Below are 22,852 nucleotides of genomic sequence, written 5' to 3'. Positions count from 1 at the left end.
TCTGAAGAAATCTGGCTAAGTACAGACCCCCACCCCATGGTTTTAAGCATCCACCTCCACAACAAATTATTTGCTGTAATCTGGACTGGCTAACACAGGGGGTCCTCCCAAAGCTTCCTTAAGCTTCTGGAATGCCTTCTCACATGCTGGTGTCCACACTACCTTATCTGGCCTGTTCTTCCTTGTCAGGTCTGTGAGAGGAGCAGCTATGGTACTATAACTGGGGACGAACTTTCTGTAGTACCCTGCTGTCCCTAAAAATGCCCTCACCTGCATTTTAGTAACAGGTGCAGGCCATGCCTGAATGGCTTCCACTTTGGCAGGTTCTGGCCTTATCTTACCACTCCCCACTCTATGTCCTAGGTAGGAGACCTCTGCCATACCCACCTGACATCTGCTCGTCTTAATGGTCAATCCTACTCTCTGTAGTCTGCCCAGCACTTCTCTGACATGCTGAAGGTGGAGAGTCCAGGAATGGCTGTAGATGGCAATATCATCTAGATAAGCAAGGGCAAACCCTCGTGCTCCTGCTAGGATATGATCTACCAGCCTCTGGAAAGTTGCTGGGGCATTCTTCATTCCAAAGGGCATCTTTGCCAAAAGCAGTCACAAAGGCTGACTTATTTCTAGCACTGGGAGTCAAGGGCACCTGCCAGTAACCCTTGGTAAGATCAATGGTTGTGAGATACTTAGACCCAGCCAGCTGCTCTAGGGCCTCACCTGCCCTAGGCATGGGGTTAAGCATCTGACTCTGTGACTATTTAATTTCCTGTAGTCCACACTGAACCTGGTGCTGCCATCCTTCTTTGGCACTAGCACCACTGGGGAGTCCCAAGGAATGTTGGACTCTTGAATCACCCCTAGTTCCAACATCTCTTGTACCTCCTCCCTCAGAGTCTGATTGGTGCTCTCAGGCACTCTATAAGGGGCCTGCCTAATGGGCCTTTGGGGTCTTGTATCCACCTGGTGCTGCCCCAGGTGGGTGTACCCTGGTTTTCAATTGAACATGTCCCCAAATTCCTGCAACACTGCTTGGATTTCTCGAACCTGGGTAGGAGATAGCTGCTGGGGCATTGCTACCCCTTCCACTGAGGTATCAGCCTGAGTCTCACTGAGATCATCAGTCCCCAGATCTCCCTCAGACTCTCCCCACAATCCACTGCAAGTGCTCAGCACAAGGGCCTCCCTATCATGGTAAGGTTTTATCATGTTAACATGGTACAATTTGTGCCCCTGCCTTCTGCCTAGCAGTTCCACCATGTAATTTCTGATTTTTTGTTTAAACTGACTTCTTTGCCGCCTACTTTTCAGCATTTTCCAGCTTACTAAAGTTGATATCTGTATTAGAAACAGTATTTAGAACACATCTAGAGCCTGTTTACTGCATTTCCTGTGTTGCACTTAATTTAAAATCAGTTTTCTTAAAATTGCATTTTACCTGACTCTGGCCTAGCACTCAAGAGCCTTGGGGTTGCAAGCATATGATATGTCAGCACTGCAGTGGGATTAGCAATGCCAATGCAGATGGGCTATCAAGGCAGGGAATGGGGTAAGGTATAATCAGTTAACATCACTTACCTTTCTTACCACCCTGTAGGGTCCCTCCCAAGCTGCTTGCAACTTGTGTGTGACAGAAATGAGAACCATTACCTGCTGCCCTACAGCATACTCTTTAGCTTGAGCATTCCTATCATTCCACACCTTTTTCTGTTGGGCTTCTGCCAGGTACTCCTGGGCCAAGCCCATGAGTTCCCTAAGCCTTGTCCTGAGGTTTAGGATGTATGCCACAACAGACTCCTTGTGAGACTCGCACTCATCTTCCGACTCATTTAAAATTAAATCTAGATGTCCCCTCATCCTATGCCCATACAGCAAATCAAAGGTTGAAAAACCTGTGGATTCCTGGGGATGGTTCCTGTAAGCAAACAGATGGGACAAATATTTGTCCCATTCCCTCTTAAACTGATCTGCAAATGCCTGTAGCATGGACTTGATTGTAGAATTTAACCTCTCAACAAGACCATTAATTTGGGGATGGTAGGGGGTGGTCTTCATGTGCTTTTCCCCACAGGACTTCCACAGACAAGCCAGCAGGTGTGACATGAAATTGGCACCTCTGTCAGTCGGTATTTCTTTTGGGAAACCTACCCTGCTGAAAATCTCTGCAGAGCATTTGCCACCTTCTCTGCTTCAATGGAGGACAAAGCCACTGCCTCAGGGTATCGTGTAGCATAATCCACTACCACTAGGATATACTTTCCCCCGTGGAACTTGGGGTACTCAGAGGACCCACAATATCCATAGCTACCCTCTGAAATGGCTCCTCAATCACAGGCAAAGGCATCAAAGGAGCTCTCACCTTGTCTCCTGTGCTGCCTACCTTTTGGCAGTGCTCACAGGTCCTGCAGTGTACCCTGTTACATTTCTGGAAATTCCAGGCCAATAGAAGTTCTGCATAATACACCTCTTTGTACATTTTATGACCATATGACCTGCAAAGGGAATATTGCAGGCTACGGCTAGAAGTGCCAGACAGTAGGTTCTAGGCACTACCAACTGCTGTACTCTCTCACCTTCTAGCCCTCCCTCAGGGGTCCACTCTCTGTGTAGTAACCCTTTGTCCCAGTGTACAGATTCCCCCCTTTCCTTGAGAACCAGATGCCTCCCTAGCTGTCTGCCTCAGGCCTTGCAATGTAGGGTCTGAGAGCTGAGCCTCTCTCAACTCTCTCTTTGTAATCCTTCCCAGCTCCCCTTCCACAGGAAGTCTGTCTCCTCTGACAGTGGTGCCTCACTGTCAGCCTGGGTACTACTACTCACCTCTACCTTTGCAGTCACTCTGTCCAAGGGATTATCAGTACCCCCAAGCAGCTATGGTTCACCTTCAGTCTCACTGCTACAGGGTAGCACCCTCCCTGAAGTAACCACATCACCAGTCCTGTCTGCAAGTATGCAGTCTGTCTGGGTCTCCCCCAAGCTACCAGACTTACCTGCTTGTCTCCAAGCCTGACTGCGTGTAACTGCACAAGCACAGGGTACTGCACTGTCAAAAGCATTCCCTATCAGGACATCTGCAGGTATATCCTCAAGCACACCTACTTGCAGGCTTCCTTTTCCACCCTCCCAGTCAAGGTGAACCCTAGCAAAAGGTATTTGGAATGGGATCCCTCCTAAAGCCCTGACTGGAGTAGATTGCCCAGGCAAGTAGTGCTCCTCTGTAACCATTACAGGTTTTACAATTGTTATATCAGAGGCTGTGTCTCTCATGGCAATGGCCTCTTTGCCATTCACTACAATAGGATATACCCTCTGGTGGCAGTTTGGTACCCTTGTGTTCCCATGACATCCTACTATTGGCATTTTGTCTTTCCCACTTACTGGCTCCCTCAGCTTTGGTTCACCACCTTGCCTCCATAGACACCTGTATGCCACATGGCCCCACTGGTTGCATTCAAAACATTTAACCCTAGCTTCTGGATGTGTACCAGGACTAATGGCTTCTCCTGATACTGGCAGATTCTGTTGGGGCAGTCTGTGCTGCCCACCATGGGTTCCTTTAGACTCATGAGCAGTACTGGGGTCCCTTTCCTGTGCAGGGCTGCTCTGCTTGCCAGGTATAGGTCTCCCTTCTTCCCCAACTCCTCTGAAGTAGCACATTGTCTAACAGCTAACCAGATCCTCATGTCCTCAGGAAAAGTGCTGAGGGCTTGTTCCCTCATCAAAATGCCTGCCAGCCCTTCAAAAGTGGTGACCTGACATCTACTCCCCCACCTATGGAAATAAGTGCTCAGTTCAGCAACATATTCACACACACTTTCATCTGCCTTCCGTCTATGTTCACAAAACTTTTTCCTATAGGTTCATAGGTTGGTACTAGGCTATCAGCCCTAGGGCCTATACAAGCCTAGCCATAACAATTCCCTGGGTATTTCTTCCCACACTATTTACTTACCTGGACCCCTGTCTAGCAGGGCGACTGACATGATCCCTGGGGTGAATTTCCTTTCTCCCATCCAGTCGTCAAGGTTCCTTTTGAAGAGGGCCAAAGAGGCACTCTGCTTGACGTGTGGGCAATCTATTCTAGAGTCTGGGGAGTCTCTGGGTGAGAAACCTATCCCTCCAGCATGTTTTATTTATTGTGATGACAAGGTTTAGATCACTGGAGCGTGTGGCTCTGAGGGATTAGGATTTCTTTAAGTGTAGCATGTCCAACAGCTCTGGGTTTGATGTGGCCTTGTATGTTAAGCAGAGATCGCCTCTGAGTAGACGATATGCGACAGAGTATAGCTGGAGTTTTTTTAAGACCGCCAGCGTAGGGCATCTGCTTTAGGCCTGTGATTCTTTTAGTGAGGTATTTCTGCGGCCTTTCCAGTTGTTGCAGATGTCTTGAGAGGTACATACCAAACGGGGCATTGTATTCTATAATGGGTCTAATGAGGGATGAGTACAGTGGGACAATGACCTCCTTTTTCTGGATGAAAAGCCCTTAGTGATGAGGTGTGCCACATAGAAGGATTTCCTGACTGTTGTGGGGATGTGATTATCGAAGGTGAGACCACTGTCCGCCTGTGTCCCAAAGTCACTTATCACACTTTCGGTGTTTAATGTACTGCCACGTATATGATAATTCATGGGTGCATGTTTTTTTCCCAAAGAGGAAAACTATACATTTCTTGGCATTGAGCTTGAGCCCATGGCTCTGGCATAAAGCATCTGTTTCTGTAAGGCCCTTTTGTAGAGTATCCACATCATTTGGGGATTCAGTAATGGCCCCCAGTTTGCAGTCATCTGCTAACTTTGTTAGCCAGAACCCCTTAGTATTGGCCTGTACTTCAGAGAAGTAGATGCCAAACAAGAGCGTTCCCAGGACTGAACCCTGAAGTACTCCATTTGTCACTTGTCTGGACCTGGATTTGGAGTCTGCTACTTTTATAGTGTGGGTTCTATCAGTAAGCCAGTTAGCAACCCATTGGGTGACGCAGGGATTAATGCCCAGCTTAGTAAGTTTATGTATGATTCCAGAGTGGGGGATGGTGTCAAAGGCCTTGGCAAGGTCTAGATAGGCTGTGTGAACCACCTTACCCTTGTCCATGGCTCTGGAGACTGATTCGATTAAGTCAGTCAGGTTCAGGAGACAAGATCAGCCCTTCACAAACTCACACTGGGTGGGGTCCAGTGTTTGAAGGTTGCCAATGTCTTTGTTTATAAGTTCCATGATAATACGCTCCATGGCATTGCAGATAAGGCTCATTAGACTGATAGGATGGTAGTTTCCGGGATCCAAGGTGGATCCCCCCTTGTGGAGTGGGATAACTTTAGCTCTGCACCACTCAGTAGGCACGAAACCTGAGGTGAGGCTATGATTAAACATGACACTTAGGTGAGGTGCCAGTTCATATTGTAGTTCATGTAGTACACAGTCCAGGATGTCATCTGGTCCCATGGATGCTGTATTCTTAGTTTTGGAGAGTACGTTTTTACCTGTGTGGCTGTTATTACTGGAATTTGTCAATCTTCCGGTATTGAGATGGGCCATTTAGGGGGTGAGAGGGGGGTGAAGTTGGCAGTGAATCAGTCTGCCAGGATATTGGCAATATCCTTGGGATCAGTATATTTAATGCCATTCTGTTTTAGCTCAGAGCAGATCTGAGCATTGATATTTAGATTCTTGACATAGTTATAGAATGCCTTGTGGTTGTCTTTTGAATCTTTGGCAATTTTATTTTCATAACTAGCTTTGGAGGATTTTATGAGGGATCTCAGTTTCTTACTGAGGCTGGTAAGGGAGTTTTTTTGCATCCTGGGATTTTCCTCTCTTCTGCAACAGTTTCTTCCTTTTGTTGTAAAGTTTGTTCATGACAGGGGGCCACCAGATTGGCTTCCTTTTTTTGGATGAGAGCATCTTGGTTCTATTTGGGATAGCACGATTCGTGCATGAGTGGATGTGCTCGTACAGTGCCTTAGTGTAGGATTCAGCAGTTGAACTTTCAGTTCCCGTCTGCATGGGTGTCATGAAGTTTGTCACTTCAGACTTGAGTAGCATGAAGTTGGCTTTGGAGAAGTTTTGTTATGGAGGTTTCCTTACAGGGGGTGGGATGTGGATGTTAAGGGTGATTAGCTTATGGTCAGACCTGACTAATGAGGGGGTGACCATAGGTGTGGAGCATCGATTTCCCATGTTGGTAATGACCAGATCTAGGATAATGGAGCCCCTGGTGGGACTATGGATTAGCTGATCCAGGGCGTTGGAATTTATGAATTCCAAGAACCGTTGGGCAAAGGTGTTGGTACATGAGTAGGTTTCCCAGTTAATGGCAGGGTAGTTAAAATCACCCAGTATTAGGGTGTTTGGTTCTATCTTAATATTTTCCAGTATGTTTAGAAGGTGTAATGAGAATCTTGGGCCATGATGGGAGATCTGTAGCAAGCTACAATTTGGATTGCAGTCTTACCTAGTGTTAGTTGCACCTGGAGAATTTCAGACACATTGTGTTGGGCAACTAGCCTGGTGGTGTGAATATCCTTGGTGAATATTGACACTCCCCCACCTTTAGTGTTTCGGTCCTGGTTTGGTGGCTGAAAAGTGTGATAAGAGTTGTAGCCTGGTATTGCAGGGGTGCTCTCTGGAGCCTTGAACCAGTGCCTCGAGAGAGTACAGTTTGAAGTTTAGACTTCTAGCATTGAGTAGCATTACCTTCAGATTTTGCATGCTTGCACCTGTTACGGTGGTGGTTTTGTCCTTTGAACTTTGCCTAAAAAAGGCACTATAGGGGTGGCAAGAGCCTTAGCCAGTAACCTGAATCCCAGGTGCAGACCATCTCTGGCAAAGCATCGTGGTCTGTCGATCATGTCGTCCCAGGCAGACAGATACTGGATCCCCTTTCAATGACACAAGAAGCTTAGCCAATTGTTGAAGTCAGTCATTTTGTCCTTATATTGTGGTATCATTCTGGGCAAAGGCAGGATGCTACTCAGGGCTAGGGTCATACCTGTCTGGGCTACATGATCTGAGAGCTCTTCCATGTCTCTCTTCATGTAGTCCAGGGAGGTATGTCTTAAGTCATTCACTCCAACATGGACAATGACAGAGTCATATTTGTACTTGTTGTGGAGTGACTTGAGTGCATGTGTTATGTGGCTGATCTTGGTACCCGACAGGCAGCTGACTGTAATTTTCTCCTTGTTCAACCTGGTGAATGGGACATCAGTGTGCTGGACTATAGAGTCACCTATGACTAAAGTGTTAGGTACTTTGTCTTGCCTTAGGGGCTGTTGCTGGGTGGCACACTGGTGTGAGCTATGTGACACTTTGGTTGCGATTGGTGTTTGTTTGCGTTTCAGCTTCAGAGGTCCTTGTTGCTTGGGTAGGTTACAGTTAAGGGTCTCTGCATATGTGGATTTAGTGTTGCTATATGTGGGTGTTGGTGGTGTGGGTTTAGAAGGGCACGTTTCAGGTGTTAGCTTAAACAATTCTAACAAGTGATTTTAACATCAGTATAATCAAAACATGCAACGTCAGACATTTTTGACAAAACAGTTACAGCTTTACCATGGAGTAAGGTTGTCAGAAACCATACCTAGAGCCTTTGGTCAACACCATACTGTTTGCATACCTGAATGAAACTATCAAAATTATCCCACTCTTTAAACTGCGGAAGAAATTTACTGACCTTTTGTACTTCTGGGGTCCAGTTATTCCCTTCCCCATTACCTTCATGACTCTGGTGAAAAGTCAGCATCTCCTTCTCATGCTGCCTCTGCCTCTCCTTTTCCTCAGCCTCCAGGTGTAGTAGTTTCTCATTCTCCTCAGCCTGCAAATGTCACAGATTCTCATTGTCCTCACTCTCTAGATGCCTCAGTCTCTCAGTTGCTTCTATTTTCACATGCCTGGCCTCCAACTCAAGTCTCTTTAGTTTCAGATGGATTTTTAAGTCCTCTGCAGAAAGGTTGAGCTGTCCATTCTCCGAGGGTATTATATCTCCACCGCCAATCTGATTTTCCTGGTTGCTGTTTTCTGATGCAGCTGTAACCAAGGCTGCAATCAGGTCTGCCTTAATCAGCTTTCCACGCACCAGTCCCCTAGCCTGGCACATCTCCACCAGCTGGCTCCTTGTCAGCTTTCCATACTCCTCTGCTGACATGCTGCTTGCTCAACGTGACTAACTAAGCTAACAAAAATAAAACAATCGTGATCTGAACTCTTGAGTATTCACTGCATGGCGGATTTAGAGTACAAACACCTTCAGAGCTCACTGTACACCAGCTACAGGAATTCACTCTACCCACACCACTACAAGTCAATTAGTATTTGCCAACCAATTAATATGTGTTGTGGATATCCCACCACTGCCACCAGTTAATATGTGATGCCAGTGCCCTGGCCCAGCAATCAAGGATCCTCAATCCTCACCACTGACACCAGTGAGGGGTGTCTCATATAGGAGGAAAGGATAACAAACACACACAGTAAAGTGCAATTTCCCGTAAATGCACACAGAGATTACAGTCAGTCTGGGGCTGGTCGCTCCCTTGCTGTCCAGGTCCCCAATAAGACTCCCCACTGGCACAGTTATAGGGTCCAGATCTCAGCCTAGTGGGTAAGCTAAAACCTCCAGTACCCTTTCTGTCCAACCAGTGATTCGTGTACCTGCCCAAGTAGCTCACACACACACACTTTGAGGAGTTCATATAACCACACAGACACTCCCAGGGAAGGCTGTCACAGGTTCTCCAGCTTGCCCCCTTTTCCCATACTATACAGTAGTACCACCTGCCACCACCCACTAATATTTATCAGCTACTCAAAGCCCCTTAAAAGGGTGTCCAATTATTACTGGGCAATATTATTATCCAATTGGAAGTATAGCCTAGGAGTGGCTTTGTACAATTTTACCAAAGCCTTGCAAGTACTCTAAAGAGCTTAAATTATCTCAACAAAAAAGCCACCGTTGAAAGTGTTTAAAAATATTTAATAACAAATAGTCAAAACACAAGACAATACTTTTTACTACACAGTGCTAGTCAAGAGTTCAGAGATCACAGAGAAATACCTAAAATAATTCAGTAGTACAGTTCTGACATCACAGAAAAACAGTCTAATCTTTCTAGTTTCTAGCTATTTCTAAGAGCAAACACAAGTCTAAGATAAACTTACATATAGAGCAAGACAGTGCTGATGAGTTGGATGCTCAAGACAAAAATACTTAATGCGCTCTGATTCCCTCTGTTTTTAAAATCGCATTCCTAGTTCACATTACATCATTCTTCACACTTCCCTGGATTCCCATGCTAACATAAACTACATTTACATTCTTCACCTTGGGCAGAAACCAGAGCAATAAAGATCATTTATGCATGCAAATTCTGGCTATTAACTCTGGCCTTAAAACAATAGGCAGGATGCCTCACTCTAGACTTACTGGCTCCAAGTTTTAACATCAAAAGATCACAACATGCTTTACTTGGTCAGTAGAGTGCGCTGTTGTTACATTTTTTACAGTTCCACATGTAACTATTTTAAGACACAAGCCTGTGGTTTACATTAATATTTACAGATGACAGAATTATTTCCAAAATTCTATCTGACTAGGCTGGCAGCCTTCACCTATCTTCACAGTATGTTTGGTAACTGAGGTCAGGGACCATGAGCAAGAAACTTGAATAATATTTTGCCCATAGTGATGGCAGATGAAAACCTTAAAAGCAGGAGGTTCACAAGTTTCTTTTGTGGAATAAGGATATCCCTACAGAGCAGCTAAGAAGGACAACTCTTATTAAACATCATATAGACACAATTCTGGGGAAAAGGTTAACCTAAGGTTCTACAAAGTATTTGAAATGGAAAAACAGGCAGTAAGAGAGGAGAGGAGATGGATGAAATGCTGAAATTCTGGGTAATTGAAGAGTTAGCTAGTGACTGGAACACTCCTATTTTACTAGATTGAAAATCAGAACCTACAGTCCAGTTTTATAATGACTTCAGAAAATTTACTAGCATTTTCAAGTTTCACCACTATCCTATACCCGGAGTAGATGAGCTGTTGCAGCAGTTAGGAAAGATTAGGTCCCTAACTACCCTGAATTTGACAAAGGGTTATTGGCAAATCTCCTTAAATGACAAGGCTAAGAAGGAAAACATGTTTTCTGCACCAAACAGATTATTTCAATATAATGTCCTCTGATTTGGTGTCAACAGGACTCTGGTCAAGTACAAGATCTGAATGGACTGGGTGCTGAAGCCTGTCAGGATGGTGTTATCCATTCAGGAGACAAAGCCTGTTAACCTTTGCCTTTTTAAGGCTAGAGTATTCCTATTATGGCAGAAGTTAATTGGGAAAATCCAGAGTCTGGAGTATTTTTGTGAAGTACATTTGATGAAAGAAGACAGACTGATGTTGGAGCAGTTGACTCTGAGAGTGTGCTGCAAGACCAATGACTGCCAGTGGACATCCTTGTCATAGAAACCTGGACATGGCCTAACCTAAGAGATGTAGTAAAAGGCTTTACTTTTTCACTGGTGAAAGCCCTAGTGATGAAAGACTTTGCATTTTAAAGACTTTTCCTATCACTGTGATCAGCCTTTTGACTTTGTGTTCTTTGGTTTATGCATTCTGGGGCTGAGATTTTTTTTTCCAGAATGAGACTTTAAGTTCTAAAATAGGTTCAGCAGCGGGTGTGATATTAAAGGTTTTCAGCACACTGGGAAACATGTCATGCATCTATGCTGCGCAGCACTGCTACTGCAATTAAATGAGTGAACTGTATATTACTACAAGTAAACTATTTCATTTATTTTACTTTTAGTTGCAGGCTTGGCCAATGGAAACAGATGATCCTCTGTGGTGACCCCTAACAGGAACAGCCAAAAGATGAAGAAGTTGCAGGCTTGGCCAAGCCAGTATACATTCTGTGAGAAATCGGGTTTAATTACCTGACTCTATATATATATATATATATATATATATATATATATATATATATATATATATATATCACCTTTATATCCCGAAATCGTTTTTATGACACACTAATCACCGACACCAAAAGACCGACAACAAAAATACCGATAACGAAAACACGAAAACCATTACACCAACACACTACACGTAAACAACACAGTACACTACATAACATATCCACCATCCTAACCCTAACTCACTTACCCCTAACCCCAAGGTCCGACACTACACACTCACCCTACCTGCACCCTAATCCTAACTCACTTAACCCACCCCTAAACCCACAGTCCCTCACTATCGCACACACCCTACCTGCACCCTAACCCTAACTCACTTAACCCACCCCTAAACCCACAGTCCCTTACCTGTCCGCTCCTAACACTAAATCCCTCACTCTGGTTCTCACCTTGTCGGTCATCTGGCGTTGTCGGTCTTTTCGTCCGTCCGTGTGTCGGCGAAACGCCAGTTGTGGGCGCCGATTCGTCGTGGTTAAACGCCGTTGTCGGGCATCTGAAGGTGACCCATATATATATATATATATATATATATATATATATATATACACGAGCCAGTTATTGATTTCACTGTTAAGGTATTAGGGTCAACATCTATTTAGGTAATAGACAACAGATGGTCAGCAGGTGTGTAAGATAAAGAAGTTATGTCTTACCATAACGTTCCATCTCTATTGCTGATCCTCGTTCAGTCATTACGCATGGGTATCGGTTCCGAACTTGGAACTGAACTGGCCATTTTCCAAGCTCGCGTCAGCTTCAAACTCTAGATCTAAACTCTTGTCCACGATCCCTTTTCCCTGCTACCTCAGATTGAGTTTGCAAGTCAAAAGAAGGTAGAGGCTACCTCTGGTCAAATAACCTAACAGAACCAGATGGTGAGATCCACTAGAAGCCATAGGAGGGGGAAGGAGGGAGATTCGTAATGACTGAAAGAGGATCAACAATACAGATGGAACATTATGGGAAGACATAACTTCTTTATCTGATATCGTTAATCCTTGTTCATTCCTTACACATGGGACAGAGTCCCCAGCTACCTTTATTCCTGAGAGGCTCTCATGGAAGGACAGTCCTGAGCACCATAGAACTGAAAGATGCTCTTCCCCTGGAGGCCAAATCCAATTTGTAATGATTGATGAAGGTATGAGGCATAGCCCAAGTTGCAGCTGCACAGATGTCATGTAAAGAAGCTCTGGCATGGAAGGCAGCAGAAGTTGCCGCTGACCTTGTTGAATGAGCTTTCATGGTAGTAGGCAACGAGATATTACGTTGTGTATAAATGAAGGTGTCACAGTCCTTCGACCATCTAGCTAATGTGACCTTAGCAACAGCAGATCCTAATCTAGGTCCAGAAAAGGCCAAAAATAACTGGTCATATTTACGAAATGACCTAGTCCTGTCTAAGTAAAAATGGATTTGCCTGTGGATATCTAGGGTATGTAGGCAATACTCTCCTCTGTTTGAATGATTGGGAAAGAAAACTGGCAATTCAGTGGTTTGATTAATGGACATTTCAGAGATCACTTTTGGTAGAAATGATGGATTAGTTCTCAGAGACACTCTATCTCTATGAAAAAGCAAGTACGGACTCTTGATACATGAAGCTTGAAGCTCAGAAATACATCTGGCAGAAGTAATGGCGACCAAAAACAAGGTTTTCCATGACAAATGCTTGAGGTCGCAAGAAGAAGCTGGTTCGAAGGGTGTCATTGTCAGAGCTTGTAGAACTAATGATAAATCCCATGGTTGAATAGGTTCTCTAAAAGGTGACCAGATGAGTCACACCTTTTATGAAGGTCTTGCACTATTTGTGGGACATGAGAGGAATCTTGGACACCCACATGGAAATTAGAAATTGCAGCCAAATGAACTCTAATGGTAGAGGCCGATAGACCCGATTGGAAAAGGTCGGCCAGATAGTCTAGTATTATCGACACTGGTGCTGAGAACGGATCTACTTGTTTATCTTTCAGCCAACAGGTAAATCTTTTCCACTTGCTCAGATAAGTAATTCTAGTGGAAGACTTATGAGATGCAATGAGAATGTCACGTACTGATAAAGAAAGATCATTCTGCCTGGCAATCAAGGGAATTGAAGTAGCCAAGTTGTGAGCTTCAGGCTGTTCAAGCTGGGATGAATCAGGTTCTGTGGATGTGAGATCAACTCCGGGGTTGGATGGAGAATCCATGGTCGATCTAGTAGGTGAGGCCAAAGAAAGGGGAACCAAATCTTTCGAGGCCAATATGGTGCTATGAGGATCACCTTGCTCTTCAACCGACGGGCTTTCTTCAGAAACTGGGGAATGAGGGGAAAGGGTGGGAATAAGTAAAGAAGACCCGAAGAACAATCGTGGACGAGAGCGTCCCTGGGTGACTGTCCCTGAGGGGGAATCAAGGCGAAGTAGTGGCTGCATTTGTAGTTGGTCAGGGATGCAAAGAGGTTGCAGCAAGGAAGGCCCCAGCAGTGGAAGATTTCCGCTGCTATCAAGGGATTCAGGGACCACTCATGAGGTTGAAGAATGCACCTGCAGAGTCTGTCTGCTATCAAGTTGGAACTCCCGGGAATGTGCGTTGCTAGAAGAAAACGGTTCGTAGCCATCCCCCATTGCCATATCCTCATGGCCTCTCGACAAAGGGTGTAAGATTTGGTTCCACCTTACTTGTTGATGTACCAGACCACTGTCATGTTGTCTGATTGAATCGCAATCATCCCAGATGGCAGCAGGGGATGGAATGCTTGCAATGCCAGAAGCACTGCCCTCCGCTCTAGAACATTTATGTGCAGATGGGCCTCTAGTTCGGACCAAGTGCCTTGGACTGTCTGTCCCTGACATAGCCCCCCCACCCATCAGGGAGGTGTCCGTGGTCACTGTGGCCTTGGGTTGCTGGGGGGAGAAGGGGCGAGACCATTGTGACAGATTGTGTGTCATCCACCAATTTAAATCCTGTTTGCACCTGTGGGTTACTCGAATCATTGCTGAAAGAGGATGCTGAAAGGGATACCATTGGGTAAGCAGTAGCCATTGTAGAAGCCTCATGTGAAACCTGGTCAGGGGGACAATGGTGATGGAGGCTGCCATGGAACCCAACAGCTGTAGAACTGAGTGAGCCATGGATTTCTCCTTTGAAAGGATTGGAATCAGTTGTTGCTTTATCCTTAAAATTCTGTGCTCTGGAATGGCAGCTCTGCAGTTCTTTGTGTCCAAGATAACCCCTATGAATTCTGTCGACTGAGATGGGGTGAGATTGGATTTTTGCCAGTTTATGGTTATGCCTAGCCTTTGTGCAGTGAGGAGAGAGTATGCCAGGGCTTCTTCCAGTAGATGTCTGGTGGGGGCGGAAATGAGCCAGTCGTCTAGGTATGGAAACACCTGGAATCCATGAAGTTGCAAGTGAGCTGTAATGACTGCCATGCACTTTGTGAACACTCTGGGGGCTGTAGAGAGTCCGAAGGGCAGTACTCTGAACTGGTAGTGCCCGACTCCTGCACGGAAGTGCAGAAGTCTTCTTGATGGCCTGTGCACTTTTATGTGGTAGTATGCATCTTGAAGATCTGTTGAGCACATCCAGTCGTCTTTTTCCAAAAGTGGGAGAATAGATTGTATTGTGACCATCTGAAATTTTTGTACTCCCACAAACTTGTTCAATACACTGAGATCCAAAATTTCTCCAGTCCCCGGTTTTCTTTGGCACCAAAAATAGTCTTGAGTAGAATCCGGATCCTATCTGGTCTGGAGGGACTATTTGGATGACTCTCTTTCTTAGCAGCTTTTCTATCTCTAGTGTTGCTTCTTCCCTTTGACTTGGTGGAAGGTTTTTTGAAGGGACAGGAGAAATATCGAAGGGGATATAATAACCTCTGGTTATAATCCTTTGTACGCAAGAATCGGTGGAGATGGTTAGCCAGGCAGAAGGGTACAAGGAGAAATGACCCCCAACCACCTCCAGAGGAAAGGAGTTGGGCCGCTCTTCAGGAGCGCTGGTAGGGTTGGCCAGGGAAAGAGTCCCTGGAACCCTGGTTATGCGGACCCCCTCTGCCCTGAAAGGAGTGTCTTCCCTGTGAGTTTCCCCCCTCTGCCTCTAGGGGAGAACTCAGCCTGTGTATCACGGAAAGGACCCTGAGATTACTTGAACCATATCTTCCCACTCTTTTGGTTTTGGGAGAAAGCACGTTGAGGGGAAGAATAACGGACACCTACGGCAGAAAGGGTCTTACTGTCCTGTTCACATCTGGCCAGTGTGCTTTTAACTTTGGGTCCAAACAACGAGGAGGGCTCAATGGGAGCATTAAGAAAGGAAGCATTAAAGGGTTGCGCGAAATTGCACAAGCGCATCCAGGCATGTCGTCTCAAGACCGCAGCTGAACCCGCTGCTCTAGCTGCTCCTTCTGATGTGTGAGATAATCAGTCGCAGATATTGACTCAGTGGTGGCCAGCTGAGAGGCCACTTTGTCACGGACCTCATCAGACACAACACCAGCCAAGGTTTCAGAGAGCTCAGACATCAGATCCCTTTGAAGCCTGGTAAAGTGTGCCATATAATTCAGGGACCTGATAGTAAAGGTCGCTGATGCAAAGGTGTGCTTCCGTATCCTGTCCAGGACCCGGGACTCTTTGTTAGGCGGATGGACAGTCTGGTTTTCTTCTTTCTGCCAGATCCTTTTTTGTTGTGGCTGCCACCACCAAAGCATCCACAGGAAGACCTTTTGAACAATGGGGATCCATAGCAGGAGGGGACAAAATCTTATCTGGCCTCCAAGGAATAGCTACGACATTGTCAGGAGCCTTCCAAGCATGCTGCATGATAAGCCGGACAAGTTCATCAGCAGGTGGAGTAACCCAGGAGGTAGATGGCCGGGTGTGAAAGGCCTGCAGGAACACAGATTCCTCTGAGGTCGGATTAGAGGACTGCCAGTCACCTCTCTGTTTCAGGATTTCAAGGATATCACCAAAGGATACCTCAGAGGGTGACCGAGGGGATCCTTCCCCCTCATCAAAATCTGTGTCTTCAGTGAGGGACTCCTCTGTGGAGTCCATGTGCTTCCTCTTACACTAACTTTTCCGGTGGACTTCCTCAGTGGGAGAAGTTGGGGAAGACAGAAGAAAAGGGGTTTCCTGTGGGAATATGTCCTGAGGCTCTTGCACCCGGTGTCCGCTTTGTGCGACTTGTGAAACCAGTGTACCAGAGGAGGGTGGAGGGATACAGTCCAGTATCGCCAGCAGCAGTGAAAGCCTTCTCCATCAGTTGGAAGGTTAGTCCATCAGTTGGCAGGCTGGTCCACCTGAAGAGGAGTGAATGTCCAGGACAGGGGTCACCCCTCCTCTAAGTGGCTTAGCCTGCCAACCTGGAGTCCCCGGATGGCTGTGGAGCAGCAAATTATGCATGTCACAACTGATATCCTGGGTCGTAGCAAAACTTTCCTGCCATGAAGGCAACTACAGTTCCTTAGTGAGTTCCATAAAGGGAACCGCAGAAGGGGAAGACTGCTATATCCATGGACTTCAAAGGCAATGAAAGAGGAGAATAAGAAGGGATCTTTGGAGATGGGTGATCACCTCCCAAGGAAGGATAGTTCCTGGGGGGGTGGGATACCTCTGGCCAAGAGCACCTGATCCACAAGACGCAACACATCGTGTTCGGAAAGGCTTCTAGTGGACCTCACGGAGACTGAGGGAGAAACAGGCCTGTCCACAGAAGAGGCAAACTCGGTGCCCATCTCACCAGTCCGCACCGAGAACAATGGTGCCGAGAGAGACTGGCCTTCGGGTGTCTGCACCGAAGAAGTCATTGGTGCCGAGGTCACAGTCTGCACCGACACAGGGATTGGTGTCGAAGTGGTTGTCGGTACCGAAGCTGGAACCGACAAAACTGGAGCCAACAATAGAGGCGTCGGTTCCGAGTAAGATGTCAGAACTGACGTGGTCAAGGTCTGCGCCGACTGAGCGGTTGGTGCTGATACAGTAGTAATGGTCTGAACCGAGGAGCCTCTCGGTGCCGATATAGTGAAGGCTGCAGGAGAAGACTGAGCTGAGATCACTAATGGAGCCGAAGGCCTAGGCACCGAAAGCACTGGGGCTGATTGAGTGAGCTCTGGAGCCAAAACTTTAGCCTTTTTAGGTTTTTGTTGGCGGGAGTCCCCAGCTGGGGACAAAGGCAAAGATTTAGCCTTGGCAGGAGCATCCAGAATTTTCTTATGGGCTCTAGGAGGGGTTGAGGCCTCCGACACAGACATAACCTCTGAAAAGGGAGATTTGACAACTCCCTTCAGCAACAACTTGTTTTTCCTTTCTAACAAGGTTCTATTTGAAAAATTTTCACATAGTACAGGGTGGGTCAACAGATAAGTGGGACACCCCCCAAAGAATAAACACACAGAATGTGCATCAGATGTAGGTAATTTGTGTCCACACTCAGAACACCGTTTAAACCCCGGACTACCTTTCTTATCTGCCATGATAGAAAAAGTAGAAAGTAAAAAGGGTACCAGCAATGGTACAAAAGAATACCCAAAGGTATGAAAAAAAGGGAAGATTACCAACGATGTTAAGGGGAGAAATACCTCGCGGTAAAAAAGTAGAGAAAAGAGGAGAAAATATGGTCGCTAGATGCGATAGGGTAAGAGACAATGAAATAGAAACTTTACTGACAGAAAAAGTAATATAAATGACTATTTGACAACAAATAACTATACTTATCTCAAGAGAAGTAGCTTGACACGACCGAATGGCAACACAGCAAACGAAATCTGAGGTAACAGGGAGAGGGGGATTGTGGGTAAGAGTTTAGCTCAAGAGTTTGAAGCTGACGCGAGCTTGGAAAATGAACAGTTTGGTTCCAAGGTTGGAACCGATACCCATGCGTAAGGAATGAACGAGGATTAACAATATCAGATCGCTACATTACTGAGTTTGGGGAATGTCACTCATCTGGTCAGGATAAAACAGACGAACAGTTGTGAGTTCTGTTCAAGCAGCTTTATAGGTTCATACTAGGCTATCTGCCCAAGGGCATTTATAAGCGAACAAAGCTAGCTCTGCCTCTCATATGCATGATTTTTTTTTTTCAGCATAGGGAGAGGAGTCTCTGTGATGAATCTGTCCCTCCAGCACGTTCTATTAATAACTGTGTCAAGGTTTATATGAGACTGAATAGAGCTGGAGTTCTTTCAGTCGGGCAGCATAGACATATTTTTGAGACCCTTTATCCTTTTGGTGAGGAACTTTTGGGGCCTTTCCAGCTGCTGCAGGTGTCTTCTGTGCTCAGTGGATTGCCACCTATATGGTAGCTAGGGGTAACCTTGTTTTTCGAAGGGTATGACTATGCATTTCTTGGCATTTAACTTTAGGCCATGGCTCTGGCACCAGTTATCCGCTTCTGTGAGGCCCTTCTGAAGGATATCAGTTTGCAGTCATCTGCAAACTTTTGTGTTTGCTTGTACTTCAGAAAAGTAGATGAAGGCCTTTGCCAGGTCAAGGTAGGCTGTATGGACTGCGGCATGATCTGCCTTTGACAAAGCCAAACATGGCTTTGCAGATAAGGCTTGTCAAGCTAATGGGACGTAATTTCCAGGGTCGGTGGAGGCACCGCCCTTGTGGCACAGCCGGGGACACCATCCGTCCCATGGATGCTGATATCTCTCTTTTGGGGAGTTTGCACTGAACCTGTCAGCCAGTATGTTGGCAATGTGTGTAGGTTCAGTAATCTTCACATCATTTTGAACTGTTATATACAAACACATCAAGATTGAGGTTTAGTAACTTAAATTTAGATAAACTTATAAACAGACTGACTACCACACTCATACATGTTTACACTCTAGCTACTCTCTCAAAATGGCACTGCAGCCTGCACGTGCTCACTATTTATATGCACGTGCTACACTTGAAAATGCTTCTTAAAGATACAGCACACACACTGTTCTACAGGGAATATGCCTTTTTCCCAGTATTGTGCAATCTCAGATTTAGAGTATATAATTAGCAGGGGGTAATGAAGGGTACAGGGGGACCTGCCTCCCTGCAAAACCCATAGTTTTCTACTTGCATGCTCTGTGGTTATGTCATGGAGCATGCGTAGGGCATTGTTGACATTTATTTATTCATGTCACTGTTAGAGATGTTAACATTTGAGTGGTTTTTTTTTTTTTTTTTAAGTACACCCATTTAAAATATATATGTATGTGTGTGTACACACACACACACACACACATATATATATAGATATATATATAGATATATATATATATATATATATATATATATATATATATATAGAGAGAGAGATATTCAGGTCATCCAGTCGTAGTTCATCAAACTTGTAATGGCTCTGAAACGGGAAAGGACTCTAATGAACCTGCCCCATTGTAGAATCTTTTTTAGTGCTCACTTGCATATTGTATGATCAGTAGATTTATAGAGTGTACATTTTTTTTTCTCATTGAGTTACAGTTCAATAGACTAGTAACTCAGTACACTGATATAGACCTGTTATGAATTTCACTGGTTTATGCTAACCTTGACGATCATACTTTTGTAAACTTTGCAATGTTTCTTAAAGTCTAGCAAGTGCTTTCTGATGACACTTTTCTGATATGCTGTGTAGTACTTTATGATTTCACTCCACTATGATAGATTTACTACAGAATGTTGGACAAAAAGTTGTGATAATACTTCTTTCTCGGTTTGATCATAGTATGTCTATGTATCATTCACTGTCTTTAAAGCATGCACCTTTCTGCAGTAGCACTTGCCTGAACCATTGTTAGCCAGCAACTGCTTAAGTGTAATTAGTTGTCACGTGGCAGAGTTGGTGCATGAGTAGCCAGCTTTTCAACATATAACTTGTTTCTGCAAACAGAAGCAAGAAACATTGTGGTCTACTAGCTTCCTAAGTGGAACTGTTATATCTTACAAATAAGAATAAACTTGGAAGGATATTTTACCATAAAACAAGTATAAAATGTAATCACATAAAAGATGACTTTTAAAGATGTTTCTGCATATTCACTATGGCATTGACCTTATCTGAGTCTACTTTTAGACCTTCAGAAGTCAAAACATGCCCAATTAACTCTTCTTACATATTCAACCAAATTATTACCTGATTTTTGTCTCATGACAATGTATGCTGTGCACTCACACAAGCTCCCCCAAATAAATTCTGCTAATCATTATTTTTGTACGTAATAGCTTACAGTTGACTCTGAAAACCTTAATCTACAACTCTGTCCTATACTTTTATACTGTTATAAATCTATGTATTGGTATCTATTTAATCACTCACAATATATTGCCAATCATACATCCCAAATCACATGGCTATCCTTTCAAGTGTCCTGTCCCATACTTTTTTACTCTTCTTTCCTATTCATAGATACTTAACAGACTCCTGATTTAGGATGATCTTTAGAAGTCTAGCCATACATTGTCAAGACATTTATCAGCTCTAGAATTGTAAGTACTATTAATCCAGACCCCTTTATATTTCAAGTACAAATAACATAGAGTTGGGCAGTCATTCACATTACCCCTATCCTTAAAGGACAACGGTGATAAACCAGAAGTGAATTTCTGGTTCCCATCAATTCATCCAGATCACCCTTGAACACAGTAACATACATACATACATACATACTTTGGTTTATGTGGAAAGGAAGACAATTCCAAAATAAGTGGTATTGTCTGTGAAGCATATCTATTTCTCCACCATGTTTTATTTAAATTGCAGAAGAAATTTAGATCTTTTGAGTGAGTGCTTCTGCCACTATTTGGAGTTACAAATGTGTAGTAGGTCTGAAAGGATGAGGTTTGTAAAGTTTTTTTTAAAACAAGACAGAAATCACCCCTCAGTAGTCTATATGATACTGAGAACAGGGATGAGATTTTGAGACAGTCAGTGTAGCTTTTGTGAGTTGGGCCTTTCATTTTTTAATGAGAAAGTGTTGTGGTTCTTCAACTTGTGCCAGGGGCTTAGACAGTTACATGCTAAAGGGGGTGTTATATTCAATGGTTAGTTTAAGTGCAGATTACAGTGGAATGATCACCTCCCTGGACCTACATGCCGTACCCTTACTAATATGTTAACAATGAAAAATTACTTTTTTACAATAAGTGGCTATGTAGTGATCAGAATGCTGATTGTCTACATTGGTTCCTAGGTCCTTAAATAATGGTTCAGTTCTTAGGGCTGTTTTATGATGTGATGGCTACAGCCAAGGTTTACTATTGGTCCTGTATGACCTTACTCTTTTCTTCATCCTCTATTTTCCTTATTGAAAGGAAAATCAAATATAATCATCTTTTGTGCTGCTTTCTTTGCCCACACTGCCAGTCCATAGGCTGGGAAGGAGAGCTCCTGTACATGCAGTACAATGACAATCTTTTAAGTTATACAGTATTAACAGTGTCAGTCAGAATATAATTAAATTTTACAATGTCAAAAAAGATATGATAGTAACTATATATACAGTACTAAGGCTTCTTATATTAATTATAAACATCCCCTCACAACTTATAAACCTAACAAAACCCCATGCCTAAGCCTTTACTCCTGCTCTGTGGCAAAACTATGGAACTCCTTTCCTTTAACTATCAAACTTATACTAACCTGCACTCCTTCAAAACCACTATAAAAGAATACTTCAGCAAACTTGGATTTGCTCCTGTATGAGCCCAGGCTGAGGTACTCATCCATTTTTCTACCCCTACTCTCTTAATCCCCACTACTAACTTATCCTACCCTCCCTTCCTCTATACATACTCCCCTGAGGTTACACTCGTACCTTTTCCACATATATTCCTACTATCCCCTCTATCACATCCTACCCTTCTCTACTTGTACTATCCTACACCTTCACCAATATAGTCTGTTACCATATTTCATGACCTCTGGAAGAGTAATAATCATTATGATAATCATCTATTATGTAAATAATGCTACATCTATCTTCCTATTATCAGGCTTTCCATATAATTTATGCTTGAATACTATGAGTTTATAATGTCTGAGTTTTTATTCTGACAAACTAATGTGTAGTTTTTCAAATTTTATGCCTAAATGTTGTGACTTTATTATGTCAGTTAAGTTCTTATTCTGACAAACTAATGGGTTGTTTTCATATTTGTACTTGAATGTTATGACTTTATTATGTCTGTCTAGTTTTTCATTCTGTTAACCATGTGTATCTGGAGCTTTCTGCCCGGGCCTCTGCTGAAAATGGGTACCTTGTTTCCCAGTTGGACTTTCCCAGTAAACGAATGCCAAATAAATAATTCTCTCTCTCTATATATATATATATCTATATCTATCTATATATATATATATATATATATATATATATATATATATATATACACACACACACACACATATATATCATATATATCTATAAATTTGCAGTAGGATAAATGTCACGATACAGAGTTAATGAGTTATTTACAAAGGGTAGGTAGCAAAAAGTTGATTTAATTTTGAGACCTAAATGAAGAGGATGGTAATATTTCAGAGAGGCATAGGTTGAAGGTGGGATGGGAGAAGAGAGAGTGATTGTTAGTTACACAGTAGAAGAGAGCAGAGGTATAGAAGAAAAGGAGGAAGAAAGAGATGATACACTTATCCCGGAAATGTACTACAGAGCCAGGATGTTGAGTGGTATTCTCTTAGATGTGTTTTGATAGCCTATTGGCTTTCAAGAAGCCTGAGAACATATCAGAGTGTTTTCCAGAGGGTAGCTACAGAGTTTGAGGGTCCTGATGCATTTTGGCCTTTAGCAGTGGACAACAGTTTGTCTTCAGAGTGAAGAGCTTTGGTAGGATGGTAGTGTTGAAGCACACCTTTTAGTGCTGGATACCTATCAGGGTAGTATATTTTATTTTACTTTAC

Source organism: Protopterus annectens, chromosome 3.part1 (genome assembly GCF_019279795.1).
Source record: "Protopterus annectens isolate FY-2018-M chromosome 3.part1, PAN1.0, whole genome shotgun sequence".
Taxonomy (NCBI): domain Eukaryota; kingdom Metazoa; phylum Chordata; order Ceratodontiformes; family Protopteridae; genus Protopterus; species Protopterus annectens.
Note: the sequence above shows the minus strand (reverse complement) of the source record.